Source organism: Galendromus occidentalis, unplaced genomic scaffold (assembly GCF_000255335.2).
Source record: "Galendromus occidentalis unplaced genomic scaffold, Mocc_1.1 scf7180000077437, whole genome shotgun sequence".
In the NCBI taxonomy this organism is placed as follows: domain Eukaryota; kingdom Metazoa; phylum Arthropoda; class Arachnida; order Mesostigmata; family Phytoseiidae; genus Galendromus; species Galendromus occidentalis.
This window is the reverse complement of record NW_003805425.1, coordinates 299,805-322,153: the sequence shown is the minus strand read 5'-3', so window position 1 is coordinate 322,153 and position 22,349 is coordinate 299,805. Positions and strand designations below refer to the sequence as shown.

Below are 22,349 nucleotides of genomic sequence, written 5' to 3'. Positions count from 1 at the left end.
CGAATGAAGATGGCCTGGCTGATTACCTCCCGCCGACAGTGCGCGGTGTTACACGTTGAGAGCTTCTTCTGAGCAGGTCGTGACTCGCTTATGCTGACTTATTTTCCTGACGTCTTCCTGACTGCTCGTCACAAACATTCACAGGTGACGTGGTCAGCCCGCCAAGGAGTCGGCCCCAGACAAGCCTGATCCGACCAGCAAGCTCAATCAAGGAACGCAGACGGGAGGTCATCATGTGAAAAGATGGCATCGAGTCCGAGAACATCCGTCCAATCATCCATATCCTATCAGAACCTCGGCGATCCGAGAGTCAGAGATCCCATTCAAGGTCGGGGCGAATTCTCGTGCCACCTATCGGAGAGAACCGTACGAGGAGTGCCGTACCGCGAACGGGGAACTTTGGTTCTCAGTCCTTCATCCTTCAGGCGTTTTTCTTGCTTAAGCTTCGTCCCTCGTGCCACATGTCTCTCCTGTTGCTGTAGGTGTTGCGACCATGGCAGGAGAATTGGTCGCGGCGAAGCACGTAATTGCTGATTCGGTTACTGAGTAGGCGACTCCGTTCGCTTAGGAAGCGTTGCCGCAGAACGGAAATCAAATTACTGCCTCTTCGGCTGAGGAAATGGAACAAAAACCACCAAGAGGCCAACGTGAGACACAGCGACAACGACGGTCGGGCGCAGCATCTAGGAACGGATCCCGCCGAGGTCAATCTGTGTTATGACCATTGCTCAGCGGGTCAGTCAATGATCGGAAAAGATCCAGAGGAAATGACCTCGAGGATCGCTACGTGACAGAGCCACTAGTTTCCTCGGGAGGTCACTCGGAGAGTCGAGTCCTTACCACCGAGTAAGTCGAGAATACAGACTCGAGACGACCTGCTCGCCTGGGAGTCGTTCTCTCAATCAATCAATCAATTTCATTTGGCGGGATTCAAGGAAGAACTAGACCGATCATTAGATCTCTCCGACCGCAATCGCCGACTTTGTTTCAATTGGTTCTCTTTCTCCTCTCGGTCCGACCTTTCGCTTGAACTGAATCCTAGACGAGAAACTCTCATCTGACCTTGAACCCCGTCCCGCTCCTAATCAAGGACGACTCCTACAGTAGAGGTGGCGACTTGCCTCGGACCGTTTGTGGGCATTTAGGCGGATGTCGCGGTCTCTGTGCCAGCGCCACGATCTCCAGTTATGGGATCGGCTGGGGAATCAGGATGAAGGGCTTCTTCTCCTTCCCCCACTAGGTGATCGCTCTTGGAATCGAAACTCTGAGGAAATCGCAAGTCGGTCGCGCCGAGCCAAATACCAATGATTGCTAAAGCTCCTCTTCCTCCGGAGGAATCGCTTCCCTTCCGACTAATGGATCAGACCTTCAAATGACTGCATCGCTCCTCTCGGCTCGACACGACATGCAGTCTCATGCTGATAACGCGTCGAATATCCTGACGACGGAGAGGGAAGTCAAGGGTAACGCTTCGTACGTCCATACGTCCCGACCACAGATAGCGGATGTCAGAAACGTCAGGCGTGCTGCAATTCTGCCTCGGATTCGTCTCCCGGGACATGTGAGAGGGGGAGGAATCGCCTTCCGCGAATGCTGTCGTCCAGCAGATCAATGCTCCTCGTCGCGGATCTCATGTCAGCGGTCAAATCAGATTTTCCCCTTTCCGAACATTCTGGTCTGCGTGACGAAGACAGTGTGTCGAGATCCTGAATATTCGATGCTTTTGACAGAAGGATGGCGGGCTGCGGAGGCACAGTAAGGTATATGGTCGAACCCTCGGACAGCAAGCTCGGTGATGTCGTTTCGAATCGCCGTTTTATCTCGTCAAAGAAGATCATGACTTCTTGCAATCGCAATTCGAGAAACAGTTCACACCGAATCGGAAATCTCCTGCGATAGAACTCGTCCGCATGGCGTGACCACAAGCTTGCGTGAAGGACAAAGAGGCCGCGGCCCCAGTGTACCGACCGGGTCCGTCCCCACCGCTCCGTGTGTGTCCTCTGGCAGTTCTCACGCGCAGCGGCGACGGTAGTGGTGTATCCCACGAGATGACTCCTCTTGCAGTCATTCATCAAACATTATAAGAGAAGTGGACACGCGAGCTCCGTGTTTCGCTGCCGAGTATACCGCTGAAGAATGTGGAAAATGTGGCCTCGAGTCGGTGTCCTCCACGTGAAGTCATTTTCAATCTTCAAGTGCAGACTACCGCCATCCAACGGACCCGAGTGAATTCGCAAGCCACGATTGAGAATTCTGCCATAAGATGAGCACACGCTCACAATATCCCGCTCGTTCATCCGGTAGACGTTGGAACAGGCGCCAGTGTTGCTCCGCTAACATCAACTCGTATAGTTGGAACAATTAATGTATCTAGCGCCTCGGCTCGAGAGATTGATGACTGCGAGCTGTCCCAGACGCTACGATGGGCGCCGCACCGGCGCGTATTACGGAAACACTGGAGTTCCGTCGCGCCGCGTCGTTGAATCTTCATTAAGCCCGGAATCATGTTGAACTCAGCAGATAGTCCGCCTCACGAAGCGTCTGATGTCTCAACGCTGTCTCGTTATTTTTCGCGCGCGCGTTTGCTCTTCTACTTTCACTGCTGCTCTCTCCTTCGACGCTAATTCACACAGCGCGGCTGTAAGACTGCTGAGATCTCATGAACTTCCGAAGCCCGAATTCCGGTGCGGAAAAGCGAGCCATTTAACGCTTACGAAAGTGGAGCTTATGCACGATTCAGCTATTTTATCGGCTACTAGCGTACTCGGCCGCGCTGCACTGCGGCTAAAGAACGATATCCGTCCTCACCTTGCCAGAATATGATCGGATATGGCAAAAGCCTCGTACGAACGATGCGCCTCGGATATTCGCTGGAGATTGCCAGCTCTCCGACGAAGAATTGTATCACGCGAGTTGGAATCTTCGCCCACGATAACAATAGCAACCTCGTCGATCGTTGGTGCGTTATACCGTCGTTCGGGCTGTCCGGAGGGTGTTTTATCCGCCCTGATAACGATAGCATAGTCAACTAACAGCATGTACTCTGATGCTGTTTTGAATAGACGAATGAGCTCGTTATGCTGCTCGAAGAATTCTTGTAATGATATAACGATGTCTCGGTCAGCACGGTTGTCGATCGCGTACCGTTGATCAACATGCTCATCGCGATCGCACATGGAGTGAAGTTGCAGGAATCAGTGATCGGTATTCGTAATCGGCAAGAGGGATATAGCCATATGATGGATTTGCCCGTTGGCATGACCGTCTGAGATGATCTCTTTGGCCCCGAACAATGTCGTCTGGGAACACGAATTATATTGACGGATGCATGACATAAACTGTTTCGAGTCACTCGGGATCCCCAATGTCAGGGTCGCTCACAGAATTTCTCGCGTAGCATGCTCTCCTATTCGCTAACCTCACTCGATGGGCAGCTTGACTTTAAGCGAAGCGAGAGCTAGCTGTCCGAATACGGTCGGCCTCCAGTCTCAAATCTCGTTCGTTGGACGTTTTGTTCGCTCGAGCCTGATCATTGCGTAATCGATCAGCTTCGGTCCTCGATTTCCTCTGCGCGTCACTTTCTAAGAATCGTGATGCCTTTCGTTTCACTGCTTGTCGCTTCCCACGTCCTATCGACGGTCTTTTGGGAGGCATAGTGATCACCGCCACGGAAAAACACCCCTATCTCCCCAAAATTTTTCAACGGCGGAAACAGGGCAATCCAGTGGCAGGATACGTGAATATACGCACGGAGGAGTTTCTCAACTTTCATGGAAGATCGCAGAGAACATCCTCATACCGTAAATCCTCCAATAGCAGCCCCCTTCCAATGGAAGCCCCTCTCTAATAGAGGCCCCCTGCCGGAGCTTTTGAGAAAATAAAAGCCCCCCTCCAATGGAAGCCTCTCTCCAATAGAGGCTCCCCTCCAATAGGAGCACCTCTCTACTAGGAGACCTCGGACTGCCGAAGTCGGCTGGGGAAAAGCTGACGTGATAGAATCCGGACTGCGGCGCCCAATGATTTCCACCAAGACGCTCTTCCCCAGAAATCTATCATCACTTTTTCGGAGCACGATTTCTTTTGGAACATTGAGAGCCCCCTCCAATAGTAGCCCCTTTCCAATAGGAGCCCCTCGCCGGAGGTATTTGAAAAAATACCTAGAAGCCCGAGTCACTACTGGACGATTTACGGTATATGTTTTGTCCCGTCTGCCCCAGATTTGAAGACTGCTTACCCGATAGCGAAGCAGTCCATGAGGAACATCCAGACACGAATAGAAATGTATATATAGAGATTATTATTCGGTTTTATATATAGACGGGTTCGACGGGCCAGTTTGAGCATTCCTCCCGAAGCCGATCATGATTTCCCCTGGGCATCATCGGATACCCCTAAGAATGATCACTGACCCAATTTCAGGCAAGTCTGACCTCGATTCCTCCCATTCCTCCTGAGGATTCACTCACTTTGGAACTCTGGACTTTGCTGTCGACAGTTCGTCTCCTGAAAAATTCCGGCGGTTTTCCTAATGTGTGCGGCAGATCTCGTCCTCCAAGTAGGAGAATTCTCCTCATCAGTCCTCTGCCAGCTACTCCATTTTTTCTCACGGATGCACCGATATTTCAAAGAGATGTGTGATACGGCCGCGACTCGGAACTCGGGGAAAGAAAAGCCCGAGCTCCATCCCGAGCACTGCGGTGCTCTGGTACGCCACTGTTGGTAATTTTTTTCCTTGGGAAGAGTTTTCCGCGATAGACCCAATCTTCCGGACTCCCGAGTCCAATCTGCCAGGGTGCGGTGTTCCGGTCGCCACGAAACCCCGGAGTCCGGAAGCTCTTATTGAACGCTAGCCGAGTCGATCATTCGAAGTTTCAATTGTATTCAACTGCGCTGAAGCCCGACCTCAGCGCGACTTCGAAACCAAAAACCACGCTACCCGACGATCTTAAGAAGGAATCCAAGATATATATGGAGAAAGGCTCAAGGATCGGCTATGCAGGGGGTAGATCTCCATGTGATGACAATAGTGGTGTATCCCACGAGGTGACTCCTCTTGCAACCATTCATCGAACAGTATAAGGGGAGCGGCCACGCGAGCTCCGCGTTCCGCTCCCGAGTGTACCGCTTGACATCGAATCATCCCAATGGAGCGTGAGGAGTCCTTATTTCCGGGGCTCATCTGGATCTGCCGCTATACTGAGCGAAGGCTCCAAATATCATATGATGCTTCCTCGGACGCGCACCGGAGGCTTCCGTACTCCACAGGCGAATAATTCCTGTTCGCGAACCGGGATCCTTGGACCGAGAGAAACGCATACAGAACCATCATACGATCCGATGAATGGGGATCGGGGGGAATCCGGCTGAATCTCCTCGCAATGCAATACGTCTGTCTGCGGTTTGGGCTGCCTCTTGCGAAAGTGGGCTCGAGAAGAATAGGAATACGCATCTCGATTCTGACTCGAGAGACTGGAAATCAAGCGACGCTTTCGGACCGATGATTGATCATCATCAGGAAATCCTCAGATGATCCCCGGGAGTCTTCGCATACAAAAAAAAATAATACGATATCAGAGATCCCTTTGTCCTCCAGAGTGATTCCGCAGCCGGTCCCGGAAGTAAACTTCGAGCTCCGCAATCTGCATTCTGACGTTTGCGCTGATGCGTTCACTCTTTACTCGCGAACTTCGTCATTAGAATTCACGATAATCCCCTGGCTGAAGTCCTCTCCGAAGTCTCGAGATCAGCGGATCCTCTCCCAAACAGAATCCCTCAATTCCTCGGAGGACATCCACTCCGACGAATCGTTCCTCCCCGAGTCCGAAACCCTGCTGGAGCCGCTGCGGCGATGCGCTGACAACGATCTTGCCGCGGACTCCTGAAGCGGGAGAGTCCGGTGATCCCTGTCGATGCGGATATCGATCGCCTGGTATGCATCCTATCCTTGATTCATTCATCCTATCATATCTCGGTTCATCCACCGATACACTCCGCTGACGGGGTAACAGCAAACGACACAAACTTGGTCAGAGGTCGTTAGCTGTTCACCGACGCTCAACGCGTTCGTTGGTTCAGTCATCCGATCCCGGACCCGTTGGCCCACTCAACGCAGGACCTTCATCGAGTGTCAGAGCACGAGCCGAGCAGAACCGCGAACGGAGAAGGAAAATTCTGCATTGTGTCGACGAACGGTGCCGCGCCGGACGCGGGACATCATGTTTGCGGGCAGGCTGGACACCGAACGACAGACGCTTATTCGCCAGGGAGAACGACAGCTCAACCCGGTGGTACAACGAATAGCGAGCGAAGTTTAGCTCTTTATAGGAATATTGGCGAGACGTCCGTCAACGTCAACCTTATCATCGGAATATTGAAAAGTTTCTAAGATAATTATTTTCCGCTCTCCAACTGGATGATCGAAGTTTCGGAGAACTTTATCCTATCATCCTCTTCCGTCCTTCGATGATTAGATGGAAAATCCCAGGCAGCATCCCGAAGGTTCACTTTCCACCCCTTTTTCCCGCCGGCTACACGAGAAATTGAAATTCGGGGTGCGTGTGCGGTGCCCCAGGGAGGAAAGATATGCGACTTTTCTCCCTAGCATGGACCTATGCTGGTCTAGCATCCGCGAAATGTGTCTCCCTTCGCGGTCGTGGGTAATCTGGCAAGACGTCTAGACGCGAAACCGAATTTGCCGCAGAACTCCTGTTTGTGACTCGACGCAGACGGAGAGAAGATTCCTAGAATTTTGTCCCGTCGAAGCTCTGCAGATGTGACAACTCGTTCAGAAACTCAATCCCGGAAGGGAGAAAAACGCCGACCTGCGCCCACTGGATTCGGAAAGAGACCAGAACGAAAGCTGCGCACGGCTACCTTATCACATCACACTAAGTCAACAATCCGGAATTGCGAAAGGACGAGTGAAGAAAGAAGCGCTAGACGGGAGCTGTCAATATCACTTGACGCGAAACCGCGATTGCGCTTGCAGCGATCCATGTCCGTTGCGCGGCGAAAAAACTTCTGCAGCTTGCGATGCGGATATCCGTTGAGCGAGAAGTGGCTGTTTGTCTGAATGACGACGTTTGTCGGCGTCGATTGCATGAAGTATGCATCCGTCTTCAGAACAATGTTCGGAGTGCCCGTGCCCTTCTCGGGAACGGGCTGTCAAACAAGGCGGCGACGAGGAACTCTGGCCGTGAAAGCGAACGTTTTGACATCGTACGAGAGTTCATTTGGCCTACGAGCTGCAGGCGCGTTCAAGCATTACAATGCGTTCGTTCGTCCGTCCGCAAACCTATTTCACCGCGCCCCCAACCGCCCGTCCGTTCATTCCTGCCTGCCCCTCGCCCTATGTGAGATCTGGCTCGGCATACCCTCGCCCTGTCCCGGACGAACGTCAGCCCTCGAGCAGACAGGAAGGTGGTAGCTCGGCAGGCCAACCAGAGTTTTTTGGTTTGCTAGTCACGTCTATTCAAGAGAGGAGAAGACGGAGACTCTGAATATGAGTGTTCAACATCCAGCCTCTCGACCTCGAGTCGACCTTCCATCAATTTTCTCCCACTTCTGCTGCGTTTTCCAGCCTCTGTGCTTCTTTTCTCACTCAGTCAGTCGGTGGGTATCCTCGAACAGATGCTCCATGCTGGCTGTCATTCCGAGCGAGTCGCGTCGCCTCTGTGCGACTTGAACATCCCTCCACCGACAACGACGCCGAGTTCATGCGGAATCACCGACTCTTCAACGGTGTCCTCGGATCAGGGGAGAGCTTCAGGGGAAGAACCGCAGGTGTGGGTTCCGCTCTCGCATGCTTTCGAAGCGGGAGATCCATCCACCCGCCTCCAAGAACAAGCATTCGGATCCGACGAAATTGATGTGTATTGATGCTCGACTTCGGGTAACCATAGAGAGGTCGAGCCCAGGATGTGTCACGCGCACCGTGTCCGGGGTACGGGGTTTAACACGTTCACGCAACGAGAATTGCCGGCGAGTCTGAGAAGAGGAGACACGCGAATGAAGACCGTGTCCCCAGGAACGAAGCGGATGCCCCAGCTCTTCACCCTCTCTGAGAGGTCCGCTGTGTAGGTACTACCCGACCGGGCGCCGTTCCCGCTCGTCGCGGAAGGGCCGGCAATCGCGTCGGCATCGTCAGCGACAACAAGTGAACACGAGGCAGTCGAGAGGAGAATGAAGCCAGGCGACAAGCAATCGAAGAGAGGTTCGGATGCGCACCGATCGAGGCGGAAACTCTCAAGAAAATGAAGGAACGGAAATCTCCGAGGACGAGAGAGGCGCGAAAACCGAGAAGCCTAGGGATGCTTGAGCAGAGCAGGCGCAAGATGAGGCAGGAGGCAGAGGACGCTGCTGCCTAGGATTTATCATCAATCTAATTAAGGAAGAGCCAGCGGATTTCGAACGAAGCAACGCACCGCCGCGCCGCCGCCGCCGCCGCCGTCCCGTAGCAGCGGGGCAGCTCTGCTGTTTGACAAAATGAAATGGAACGAAATTAGCATAAAATATCGGAGCCATCTGTGTCTAAGTCTCCCACCCGACTATCGAACAAACTAAGAGAGTACCTAAATTCGTTTTCATCTGGCTCATTTGACTAAGAACTTGCTCCGAGAATGCGGCGGAGCTCAAAACTTCGTCCACTAATAGCCTTTAATAACGTTTTACATCATTTCCAAAGCTCGCCCTCGGAGATCCTACCGGAGTATTCTGGAGTCTCGCACTGACCATGTATGTGGGGTAGCGGGTCGGACTCCTCCAAATGCTGCAGTCTTTTACTTACCTGGGAAGGAAGCAAGAGGAAAGTTAGTAATTGTTGAAGGTCACAGAACAAAGAAATGACATTCTGCCAGGAGGAGGATTGAGCGGAAAGAGCTCCGAGCCCGTATCAGCGGGAACTGATGGGAAGCTCTTGGTTGTCACTGTTGCTTGTCTTGTGCGCTCGAATTCTCCGACGTATTCCGAACTCGGACGGTATCCCGATCCATCTCGACGCGACAACTGAAAACTGCCTCGCGCGAGAAGAGCGAGCACTAGGCAAGGGATCAAAAAACGGGAGATCTTCCGAGAGCGGGGAGTTCTTGTTCCGATTCATGACTATATAATTAGAAGATCCTGTATATTTTCGCTCGACCGCCCAGTTGAGTCATTCCGACCACCGAAGCCGCTCGAAGTCTCCCGATTGAGGTCCGTGAAAAACTCGGCACTCCTGAGCGCTGCTGCAGGAGCATTCGCTACCGAACCCCGGGGATCAGCACGAAAAACTGAGAGAAATTATAAACGCTCGGGAATATTAAAGACACCATCAAGAATTATGCGTGAGATTCCGGGAGACTAGCTACCTCATCGGCAGCGTGCGGGGCCGCCGCGAGCAAAAGGTGGGAGCTCTCGACGAGTGCGACGAACCAGAGGCGGCAATCCTTTCCCTGTCAGGTCGCAGTTTTGACCTCTGGGCGGGATCCTCCACCGTTTCAGAGCTCGTCTCATTCGACCATTGCTGTCTGTGAGACCGACCGACGGACCGGGTTACAGGCCTCCTGTCGAGCGGGCGGGAGGCACGTCGTTACCACATAGAAGTTCAGCCGCGTCGTCACTTTTGTAGGGCAGCTCTGAAGCTCCTAACGAAAAAGTTTCGTCATGAGTTAGAATCAATTCCCTCACAGCGGCGACGTTCGGCCACTGTTTATGCTCCCGGAGGGAATCGTAACCCTGTTGTAACTGTATGAATGTGTCCCAGAGGATTCCACCGGCAAAACTTTTCAGCGAGCCCGATGGCGGAAGTAAAGCCTACAATGGGTTTCGCGCGATGCCCTTCAACTATTGCTTGCCCGGTTTCGGACGCGGGAGCCAGGTACTTGAGGGATTGACAGCACAGTTTTGATCAGCCGGCTTTGTCTTGTCAGATGCTACCCACGTCACGATACGGTGGAGGCCGGAAGACGCTACCGTCGAATCGAGGTGTCAAACGTTGAAGGCGTTCCATTCGTTTTTTTACACCGATCGATGAGCTCTGGTCCGTCAAAATCATGGGACTGCTTCAGTGAGCGAGCGCACAGTATCACGTTCAGCTTCACACCTCGGAGCGCTTTGACGCTGATTCGCTCAAGTTCACGGAACCTTGGACAGCCGACTATGTAGACGAGCATGAAGACGAAGGACCGCGATAAAAACGGCCGCTCGACATCATGAATTCGCTACATTGACTGGGGGAGGCATGGAATTTATCAGGCTCCGCAATCGCGAAACGTCCGAGATCCAGCCCGGGGGACGGAAACCTCCAAGCGCGATTGATCGTAGTCTCAGGAGAACGTGGTATATCCTCGGAACTCTTTATATTACCGCTTGCGATATTTCGATGAACACTTGCTTCCGGCTCCGACGCGATCAGTTTCTGGTAGGCACAGCTCGGGCCCAATAATTCATCTCGGCTCACACCCATGTTCATCTGTCGAGGTCCTGATCCGTGACGCCCCCGCGAAGCGGTTGAAACATCACATCTTCTTGACTCCGGACGTGACATGGCCCCTCAGTGAGCAGATTCGTATGCGATCGGGTACACCGAGTGAGCGGAAGAATTCGCTTCCATGGTCACAGGAGGATGTTTTTATCTCGATAAGTTTCATCGGCGAAATGAGTTCGTAAAAACTCCGAGAGGACCAGCGAATCAGAATGTCGAATGCTCCCCGTGGATTGTTTCGAGAAGACTCGCGAATGGGTCAGCAGACCAGGACATCAAAATCCCCGGATCCCTCTGTGAGGCTCCCGGAAGTATCGAATCCGCTAATATGTTATCAGCACGAACGAATCGGACATGGGGAGCCGAAGACGCGCGCGATCTCCCTATTTAATTCTCTTAGGACTTCTCACATCATTTTCGATCCGGAAAGTCCATGTGAATGCGCGAGGGCGTCCCTTTTCAATTTCAAGACCGAGCTCGAGTGGTGTCGTTCCACTCATGCTCGGACAAATTGAGTAGCAACTCTTCTAATTGCAGCCGAATCAGCCATTCCGACTGTGTCAACGTGTTCGTAAACACCGCCTAGGCTTTCACGGATGGTCGCCGCCGTCGTCCGTGTGTGTTGTTCCCGTTTTGCAGCGTTGTCCGTCAAGCCGTAGAAACAACCTTCCTGTGCACAGACCATTGTGTCTATGTAGCAGGAGGAGGCACAGCAAGGCGAGTACGACGCATCGGTCGGTCGGTGCGCTCGCAAACCGACAGGGTTCGCTCGCCGTCTAGTTGCTGATGAGATTTAGGGGTTCCGAACGTGCTCCCCGCGAAACCCTAAGTAGATATTGTCCTCCATGGAGCGCCGTTCTATTCGAGATCTTGATGCGGATGTTGTAGTTGCCGTTCTTTGTCCCAGGGGAGGCCAGAATGGAACGAGATCTCAGACGACCGCGACTCGTCTGATCCGTCTCTGATGCATCTCTGTCGAACCAACTGTCGAGATCTATCAGGTGTTGTTTGTCAATTCTTCCGCCAAAAGTGTCTCTCAAGCCCATGATACGCGAACCGGTCGGACGGCCTGCGTAGGAAGCTGGCAGATATCGCGCGACCTCATATGAATTCACCCGGAGTGCAATGAGAGAGTGACCCACAAAGCGGCACAACCGCCCAATGACGGTGGCAGTTTCGGGATGAATAAAACATCTCGGCTGTGCATCTTTCTCTCGGTCAGCCTTAACTCGATGGTCGAAGTATAGAGACGGAGCCGAGCTCGGAGAACTCGACGAAATAAGACGACCCTCCGAGAGAAAACGGCTATCGCTGTCTGTTGCGTTCGAATTCAGCGTGATGGAGCTGTGTTACATCCCGAGGCGAGATAAGAATTCTCAGGGAGAAAAACGCCGAATGGAGAAAATAACGCGAAGAGATACGGACTTGCTGCTCGTGGGAACGACGACGGCCGCCACCGCGCTGAGGTATTTGGCCCGCCCCAGCATTTTGCGACGGAACCGCCTGAATACGAGCGTAGACGGTGTGATGAGGCCCTCAGGCTGTGTTCCTCCGTCCCGTCCTCTCTCCGCATCTCCGCGTCCCGCGACCACTCCACCTGTTCGTCGCGAATCGCAAGCGAATTCGAACTCGCTTTCCGGGTCAGAGATCTCACGTGTGGCCCATGATCTCAGTAGCATTAGCGACATTTTTCTGGTTTTTCTAGCTCTTACTTCGAACTCCGCGGCTCGGAGGACAATTCACCGCTCCGTGGGGGGGAAAAGTTTGCATCGATGCGGAAAATCACGTCACGCAATGTTAATGAGTCGAACAGGACTCGGTCTCGCAAGCATCGTCGAAGATCTGCGAGAGCTCCATCAATAATAGAAGAATAATAATTCTTCGAGAAACTTCCACTGCGTGGCAAACCACTCCCTCGGCAACGTTATCTCGCGGCCTGCGGACAGCCCCGCTGATAACCCTCGCGGTGGAATCTTTCGCCCTGGGAATCCATGAAACCGTCAGCATCGTCGGGCAGCATTCTCACCGAGTCGGTTAGATCGAGTTCTCCCCTTTCTCCGACCTCCGGTGATCATCATCTCCTGCGAGCAGAGTCCGCCAACCAAATTTGAATGACTCCTAGATGAGGCTGAGATACTTAATTGTTCTGTGTCTCAATGAAGCAGAGAGCCCGTAGAGAACGACGCCTCTCATTGTGGACATGCCTCTAGACAGCACGCAATTCGAGAGCACCATAAGCTCTCTGCCAGCTTGCATTCGCAGATCCGTGTTTCCAGACCCACCTAAAACCGAGTCATTCGGAGGCCGCGCGCCGAAACGACCATTCGGAACAAGGCTTGGATCGCCGTCGTTCCGTACTGCTTCCATGCGATGGATCTGCGCTCTGGGGGGAAGTGGGGGAGGAGGGGAGCCACGGGAGGAAAAACAAGAGAGTACACGAAAGACAACAAGCATTCTATTTCTTACCAGGTCTTTTGAGGTCTTCCCGCGCTCGCAAACGGACGGGCTCTGAAGTCTCCGACCGTCCATTCAGCATGCGGAAACTGAGCCCGCAAAGCACAAGAAGAATGATCCCTGGCTTTATGCCCGCGGGCTCTAATCTTGGTCATTTGCTCGAGACATTCGCTGGACTCCGTAGAACTCACTACCATATGTTTCTGTTTCTCCAGACTGCGCCACCAGAGCTGGATGATCCGGTCAACCAACAATTTCCGTGTCGTTCTCGGTCTGCGCATATCAATTTGCATGTAGATGTTCTACACGCGCGTCTGTTTGATTGTCTCACCCATTTAGACTGGGACGAGCCTCTTCCCTATCATTAGGTGTATCCCGGCAAACTCCCATTCGACCATGCCTACCAGGCGTCGCTCCGGACGCGCACGCCGCTCTCATGAACCAATTATATTCCGGGGTCTTCCGCGTCACCGAGATTCCATTCGGTCGCTCAGTCATCCGCACTGACCTTTTCGGGGTCTGACTCGCTCGCTTCCGCGAAACTTACCACCGCCACAGATCAAGCTCACAGGCTAAGCATTTCTTCCGCTAATCTGGCGATTTTCATACGAAATGAGAGAACTATGGCTGAGGTGTAATAACATCACAGGGCATTAGTTTCATGCTCGGTCTTGAATAGAAATGCGACTCTACCGCCATGCCCCCATCATCCGGGAATTTCTCCTCTTTCGCAGCCGGATGTAAAAGTCGGATATTAGATGTCATGAAAGAGTCATGGAGTCTCAATGTGAGCTCTACCTTATTAGTTTCTTCGTGGGACCGGTGCAAATGAATCGGGTCGCCCTCCGATGGCAAGTTGTAGACGAATGTCAACCCACGAGTCGTTCAGTAGATCTTCATCTGAACTCAGAGGCTGTATGCTCAAGCTGGGCTTGCGAATGATTCGGCATGAAGTTATAGTACCTAATTCCCGTCTGCGACTCGTGTCCCCCCCGCTCTTTTAGCGTGAGGTCCCGTGAGGTCCTGAGCGTGGCGACACGCTCGAAGTTCGGAGCTCAGGAAAGAGTACCGCACCGTTCGGGTCGAGCAGATGACACTGTGTGCATTACGTGATCAAACACCACTAAGATCTATAGTTATGCATGGTCGCCTTCGCGCTCTCTAGATGATTGAACGCGCCTCTTTTATGATGATCAAACCGTCTCCATTTGGGAAATCGGCCTCATTGGACCGCATTGGCATTTTTATTTTCCGCCGGCAGCTCGGATTAGGGGCACTCGCATCGGAAAGTCATTTGGTCATCGGTTCTGATGTCTGATTTATCTCACTTCCCGTCATCGTCGAGGTCGAAATGTGAGTCTGGAGGGAGACTCTCGCTCGATGCTCCTCTTACTGGGGGTTTTGCTCGCTGGAAGTACCACATAAATGATGCGTGGCTTCCGCGGGAACCTGCGTGAAGGAGAAGATACAATCGTCGGATAATTTGGACGGTCATTAGCCATGGGAAGGAAACCGCTTCCATCACACACTGATATCGTTACCGCTTCCTCCTTCGACTGAAGTCTGTTGCTGTCATCAGGGATTTACTCGGAAGGAGCCGCCGCGTCATAACTGACTGAGGCTCCCCGAGTGATAGCCGATCATCCGGGGGGCGATTCAAACTTCGTCAGTGCAATTATTCGATCTCAAGGGGCTTCCGAATCGTCGACGACCAAGGCATCTCGAAACTACTGCCTACATCTTGAATAAAAACTTACTTGATCTTGCAGCGAACGTTGTTATTCCAGCTCTGGAATGTCCGCTTTTTTTCGTCATCCGTAGAACCTCTCCCCATCGCTTTCCTCCAGCTTCATCGTGGAGCATTTTATTCAGTATTCTTCTTCGAATTTCTTTTCGCTCGGTCTCTTCAAACGTCTCCAGAGGTCAGAGTTAAATCGTGTGGAAGTGTCTCCACGCTGTCCTCCTTTATTCCCGTTCCTCGAAGCCACTCCTTTCTGTTGTACTCCAGTTCAGCCAAGGGAGGTCAGCAGAGATGATGGCCTTCCGAGACCGTTTGGGGAGAGGAATGCTAATGTCTCGTGTAGTTTGGTCATTGTTCCCGATGCTGTAGCTCCTTCTAGTGAATCCAACAATACGGTTTCCTTTCTCGGCGGAAAGCGGGAGAGAGAAAATACCGTCTTTGCTGGAGCGTTCGACAACGGGGCGACCACTCAATGACTGCCAAGAGCATACGAGTAAGCCGTGGCTTACTACGTATTTTACGGCAGATGTCTTTTGCTACTTTTACCGGACTCACTTGCGAGCGGGCGAGCGACTTAGACACTGCCGCGCAGTTGCCAGCGCACGTCTGGCCGGAATTAGTACCAGACTAGGGCATAGACTCAAGGACAGACACTCCCGACTCTCGATACGTCGAATCTATCGGATACGCGAATCTTTCGTTTTCACGTCGCGAAATATGAGCCGACGGAGCTGCGGTCACGCGACAGCGTGACGATGTCGCGATGATCCGAGGGAGAGTCGAGATAGGGAATACGGCGAGCTAACTGATGATCGGGCAACCTCTGTATGCCAAGACCGATCGGAGACGGGAGCGAGGTTACGCGGACGCAGCGTGGACTCACAAGGCGCCTTTCCCGTCAGATTGCTTCCGACCTCCAACCTCCAGGCTGTGCGAAATGTACTTTGGAAGGATCATTCCGAGCTCGGTTTCCGCTTCATTCTCTGTCCATTGGCTTGGTCCAAAGGTTCTGGGCTTTGATAGGATCTACCGCATTGGTATCGAGGCGGAAGAGCTAGTTTCCTAGCAGCTACGCCTCCTTCCGGCTGCGAGGTACTTATTTAGCGGAAGATTGACGAACGTGCCACCGACTCAACTTCGTGAGCAATTTCGCTCCTGCTCCCCGGTTTCAACTCGGCTCATCCTCTTCCCGAAAATATTCCGCTCGCGATCCTCCCACGAGAGTCTCGACGTCCGGTACTACACGGTCGATCGGTGCCGTCTCCCCAAAGTTAATAATTGAACTGATTGGACCATCAACATATTAATTCAATTAGGTCATATTGTTCCCCTTTCATACGTTCATTCTTAGCCTCCGTCTTGTTTCGAGGTTGCGCGGATTTCAGTCAGCGGCACCATGTTTCTGATCACTTCACCGTTGGCCCCCTCGAGACTCACTACGCATACGTGCCACATGGATCCGGTGCAGTTGTGATACGTATAAATCATCCGAGACGTGTCCCACAAATTCGAGAAGGCATTCGGGTATTCCAGTGAATGCTCAAGGACACTTCACGGAGTCACTTGACAACCTAGGTTAAGGGAACCATTTGCTACTCAACCTCGGAAGAAGCCACGGCCGATTTCGCACGTTCATCGCGGGATGATGGACATTGAGCCGGATACCGATGCCTGGGAAGACGGAATCAGGTTCGTAGGCTAGTTCACCCTCTCCCATGGGGAAAGTTCATGGCACAAGCTCGTGCTGATAACGATTGCCAGGTTCCGATTACTGCAGAGGGGAACTGAAACTTTGGAGCCTACCTCGACGCACTGCTCTGGATTAGAACCGAAAAGTTGAACGGGAAGAAAAGCTTGCTGAGAGAACAGGGCTAGAAGGCTCTCAAGCGTGTTTGGCCCGCGTGCCTTTCCTTCAGGGCCTGCAGATACAAATCACGTCAGCCGCGCAACCAATGGAGCGGCACCGGCTTCCGCCTGTGTTGCTGTGGCTACTGACGAACGGTTTGTCGGTTGTTCAGTTGGGAGACTCAACTCCAGTCTCGGCTCTATAGGAACGAGGCTTATCGGTATTCGTTAGTTCAACGAACAATAGGTCGAGTCTTCGAGGAGAGCACGTCGAACGGAGTCCGAGCCGGAGCTCATCGCTAACATTCTTTGGATATCGTTCCATGTTGCATGCAGAGACGATTGAGGGTCCCTCGAGACGATGCTGTTGCCCAGGCTCGAACACGTCGCCAGGGTTACAGTTGAGTTCTCGCTCGTCATTCCCGCGCCGGACTGTGAAGTGTTCTTCTTGCCTGCGGCCCCTGTAGACGGATATCTGCCCGGTGCGCGCCTCGGAAACTCCGGCCCTCGGCGGAGCTCAGCGCCGCTCCCCAGAGTCTGTCGCTCAAAACTCCACGACAAATATTTGCGGAGGAGTCAAACAAGCAAATATCCACCGAAAAGTCATCTGAGTGGGTTGACAGGTCCCTAGTCGGGGAGTCGGTATGCTTCCAAAGTATCGGATTCGATGCAAGTCGCCATCCGCGATACGATTGAAGAGCTGGTCAGCAACGACATCAGCTCCATAAAAGTGCTCTTCGTCTGGGGGGAGAGTACTGGCACAGATCACGATGAGGGTCATCCGTCGGAATAGAAGATGATCCGACTCTCTCATTGCTCATAGGAGACACTCGTTGACACGGAGTAATGAGCACATGCACAACCATTGGCGGGACTCGAGGCGCTGGGCATGCTCAGGAGGAGCCGGAATATCTGGAGGATCGCTGGCAGTCACTTAGAGAGCCACAATCATGAAATCTAATCAGCATATGCCGGATTCTATACGCGAGATTGGATGACGTCAAGGTATCCTGTGACAACCAGGTCATTCTCTTCACTATTCGCGACAACCGCCGAGTCAGAGAGGAGAATGATTATGCGTGCGCAGCCACGAACTAATCAGCGATCCGCAAGGAGCACGCCCGAAAGACAAGTGGTACGCTTGACGGGTTATCATTGAGTTATGTTCCCAAGGAGCATAGGTGCGACGCTAAGTACAGCAAAGGATGCTCGACACGAAGGCCCCCCAAGACATTGACCGGATGAACGATCAATCAGCGACTCTGAGGAGATGATCATTCCACTAATTGCCATGCATGCTTTCTAAGTACCTATGTTTATGTACGACATCCGATCATGTGCCCGGGTACCTCCTCAGAATACAAGATTACGAGCTGCTCCATGCAAGTTTCGAAGTGATACGAGAAATTCCAAGTGAAAGAAAGGCTCGTGGAGGCACAAAATTTTCCTAATTTGATGATTGTCAAAGGGCAGGCCACTCGGACGACGCCAAAGCCATGGGGAGTCTTGACGCGCCCCCTTGATATCCCTATGGATTCCTCGTCCGCCAAGCACAGTGGAGATTTTCCAAGTTCTTGCCGGAAGACTAGAGCCATGGAATTGAAGGTTCGCGATGGATCAAAAATGAATCCGCCATGAGTTTGACAAAGCAAGAGTAATGAGCGGATCTCTGTGATACCAAGCACACACTGAAAAATCTACTCCACTTAGCTCCCGCTCGAGGCTTGAAGCAATCTCGGCCACCATCCGCGCCATGCAGATGAAAGTATACCCTGATCAGTCTAATGCGTTCGTTGCGCCAACCCCAACAGTCAGGATCATCATCCTGGTCGAGATCTGGCTCATGTGTGGACTTGAAGCCAGGATCGGCGAGCAGAGTCAGCCGTCCAGTCGCTCTGTGGGGCGCGATCCACAGACATGACTCGCTTTGATTGGGGATATTTTTCAGTGGGAGCGGTGTCCGAAAGGAAGCTTTCGAAACGCCGCTCGATTAGCTCGAGATGGAACTTGGGGCGGGACCCACTAGGAAACCCTCAAATGATGGACCAAGGAGCTCATTTCAAGAAATATTTCAGGAGCCTTGTGAAGGTCTGATAAGTTTCTATCTTGAGGTCTTATCGCGAACGGAAGGAGCTCTGGAGCTCGGAAACCTTCTCTTGACTTCGGTCGCTGCAGGAGAATCTCTTTAGGATGAGCAACAACAACAACGGGAGCAGCGCAAGAATTCATCGAGGGGAGTCCGGGAGGGAGCTCGTAGATAAAATCAATTGAAGTGTTTCGTATCTCTCTCCCAAGAGATTTCAGCGCACTCGCTCGAATTGGCGAAAGAACTCTTCACCTGGTGCTCTACCGACTTTCTTCCGCGATCTCCTGCATCCCTTTGCTCCATTCTGCTGCTCTCGAAAAGATTCTGCCGAACCTCTCCGCTGTTCGACTTCCTCTCACTCCTATTGGCTCCCTCTGCCCTATCTGGAGTTCGGCTGATTCTTTCTGCTTTCTCGACCGTAATTCCCCCTACCTTCTGTGATCTTTTGATGCTTGCTGCCGTTTTCGTCCAAATCATCCTGTTCCTCCGTGGTCGGCCCTTCGCGATGTTTTCTCCCGACTTTCTCCTTCTTGGTACTCCTCCATGCCTTCTGCCCATCCGTGATTGTGAGTCGCTCCCCCTCCTACTCGTCGTTTTTCCCTGCTTTATCGTTCAAGAAGAATCTCATTTGCAAAATCTGCCGACATCAGGATGCAGTTTCCATTGGAACGGTCTTCCTGCTTGCTTAGAGTCAAGCCAAAGGTTGTTGAAACCACAGCACAGGAAACAGGAGCCACACCGTAAGTGGTTTTCTATGAGCTTCTCCCTCTCCTCTGCCGTTCCCCCGGAGTGTCAACGTGGCTGAAAGCTGTCGCGCCTTCGCCCTGCTCCCTTCTCCAGCCTCGGAGGATTTGCGGGAACAAGGGGGCGTGTGTCGAACAAACAACTTCTGTAGCGGGCGCGTTTTGCATGGAGTTTTCAATTCTTGTCGCGGTTTTCTGATCATTCTTGGGATTCCCGCCTCGAGGGAGACCACCCCAGCTGGGAATCAGCGGCTTCCGACGACGCAGCGCTCCAACCGGTTGCATTCCTTTCAACGATATGTTATGTCCATCCTGTGCGTTGGTCCCTTCGTCTGCCTATGCATTCGAGTAACTTTTGACATAGCAGCGAGATCGACAGGTAGAACCCTCGACACTCTAGGCAGCCCTCGCTCTCGCTCGAAGAGCTTGTTATCCTACGATCGTTTGTCGTGGTTCCTCGCGGCAGAGCGATTCAGTCACCGCTCAGGGCGAGTCCGACTGCTATCATCATTTTTCTTCCTTCTAAACATCCGCGAAGCGAGGTCTGAACTTCTCGTCCGTCGACTGCTCCCGCACCAACCGGAATTGCGAGACAAATGAACTTGTACCTCCCTGTCAGAATCGGAACACGATTCGGAGCCGGCATCGATTGCTTTGCCGTTATTGGCAGATGTGCGGGATCTGTTTCTGATTGGCTGGCACTCGTGTCATTAGGGGACATCGGCAGAAGTCGCACCGATCGTGACTGTCTCCTTGGCGATTCAGGATTCTAATCAAACCTGAAGCTGTTTAGCTTGGTCGTCCTTGATCTTATGGGGCATACCATCAGCGGAACTTCGAGCTCGAGACCCGACGCCGCTACGCAATTATTTTACCATTCTCATTGAGCATGCAGTTTTCCTCCTCGCAATATACGATCGGAATATTTCCTTCTGAGTGGGGGCCAGGTAGGCCTCTTGGTGGTCGTCCCTCCCGGGAACAGGTGCTTCCGAATGGAGATTCCTCGAGTATCCCCAATTTCCCTACGTCCCTCAGTGCCAAACGAGGGATCTTATATGCCATCTTCGATTCTCCAGGATCTTGCAGATTCTCCACCGACGAGCCTTGATTTACCCCCACCTCCCTACCCCAATTCTGCTTTTAGATCTCGAATAGCTCGCGGCCCAGAATCCTTTCCCTGTTTTTGAGCCCTCCGCTGTTTGCTACGTTGCGGCACCGGCGTCCATCTCAGTAGGTCGTCGATTTAGTTCAGGGCGCCCGCTTGATATTTTTCAGAGTTCCAAAATTATTGCTGAATCGATCAATTACGCATTAAACCTGAGAAAGAAGACCAAGGCATGTTGGTAGTTTTTCTAGCGCGGTAATGAACATTTCTTCTGAGGAAAACTTCAGAATGGGAGGGGCTGGAAAGTTTCAGGAATTGATCCCAAGTCCCGAGGTAGCTATTGAAGAGAAACAGCGGAAACTTGGTGAAGGTCGAGTGCTTCGATTCCGGCTCGCTAAGACGGATTGTTCGAGCCGAGATTCCGAGAAATGAAAATGAGATGGCATTTGTCGACCGCGCCCCCGGGAGTCTCATGGTTTCAGAGCGACTCTCACAGAGAGATTAGCTTTGGAGTCGATGAGGTTTAAGTCGGTGAGGGATCCAGCTCGGATCGGCTCTGTGGCTTATTGACTCGTGAAGCTAATTTGCTTCCTGGATGATGTGTTCTCATCGAAGCCTTTGATGATGGTCCGCGAAGTCGTCGAGGATTCCTCGCCTTGATATCAGAGGACGCGAACGATGTCTCCCTCAGGGAGATTAATGGCTCGTTCTGACGAAGCCCGACTTGAGATTCGATGAGAATAATATTTTCTCGCGCGGCGCCCGTTTAGTGTGACAACAGCGCGAGGCGCCGGCGCCGGTCGCCATGGGGAATACCGGAGCAAGCACCGAAGAAGGTGAGAATTCTACCCCTTACCCTTCTCCGTGATTCCCTAGATACTTCGAGGTTCGTCAAGGCAATGCTTTGCGAATGTCAGTCATCCTCTCGATGCTAGGAATTTCGATACATCGTGCAGCCACCGACTCCTTTCGTTCGGGGAGCTTTCACCTGGGAATCGCCTCCTCGCAAAAATATTTTTTAGCATCGGGCTCTTCGGACCGCTACATAGTCCGATCTTTGTCATATCCGGGAGTATCCGCTCAAATCGGAGACGTGGGGAATTGGGGCTCTAAATTCTATCATCTTCCGTGTCTCATGCCCGCTGTTGCTTCCGCGTCCCAATGAGCTCATTCACTGCTTTCCACGAGGAGCTGCGAGCTCTCCCTCTCCCACTCCAGAGTCTCTGCTCGGATGACACCTCTGAGCGTCACTCTTCCGATCTGGTCATCTTTCCTCCCTTCCGACCCCCTTTTAGTAGGGGTGAACATGCTGATCGACAGCTCTTTTCCGCTGACCTTCCCTTCAGATACATCCCTGGGAGGTAAGCGAGCACGATATCGGGACTCGAATCGTTCCGCGCACGCACTTAAGGAACACGCTGGAACCATGAGAGGATGGATGGATCGTTCGTTCATCTCGGCTCGCTCGATGGATCCTTAAAAGAGAGACAGGCTCACCCGTCTAGCCTATCCCATTCCTCCTATTGTTGACGATGCCTCGAATTTTAACGCTCGCGAAGATGAGCGGGCCGATCAAACTTCACTCAGCCCACTCGTGTTCGTCAACAAGTCGTTCTTCGGAATCGCGTTGAATCCTGTGAAGTGAGTCTTTCATTTGTGCCCTCTTGTTCGCAACAAGTTGCTAGGCTGGACCCGCGCCAAGCTCGCGGCGTATGAGGAGTGACTGCAAACGAGACCCGGAGTCACACAGAGAGGCCAGCACATTTCGTCGAACGGCTTCGCGCGATGGGACTGTGGTCTGCAAATTAGGTATTCCGATCTAATTTCGCATATTGCAACAAAAGTCCTCCGAGACGAAAACTGGTTCTGCAAGGGACTGCGCTTGGCATGTGCGTCGGAACGCTGGTATGGCAACG

General features: G+C 52.5%; 1 protein-coding gene across 1 annotated transcript in view; it reads right to left on the bottom strand.

The window, feature by feature from the left end:
* LOC100898552 (uncharacterized) overlaps nt 1–22,349 on the bottom strand; it is a 72,822-nt gene that overhangs the window by 12,707 nt on the left and 37,766 nt on the right. The gene's annotated exons all lie outside the window — the stretch shown is intronic.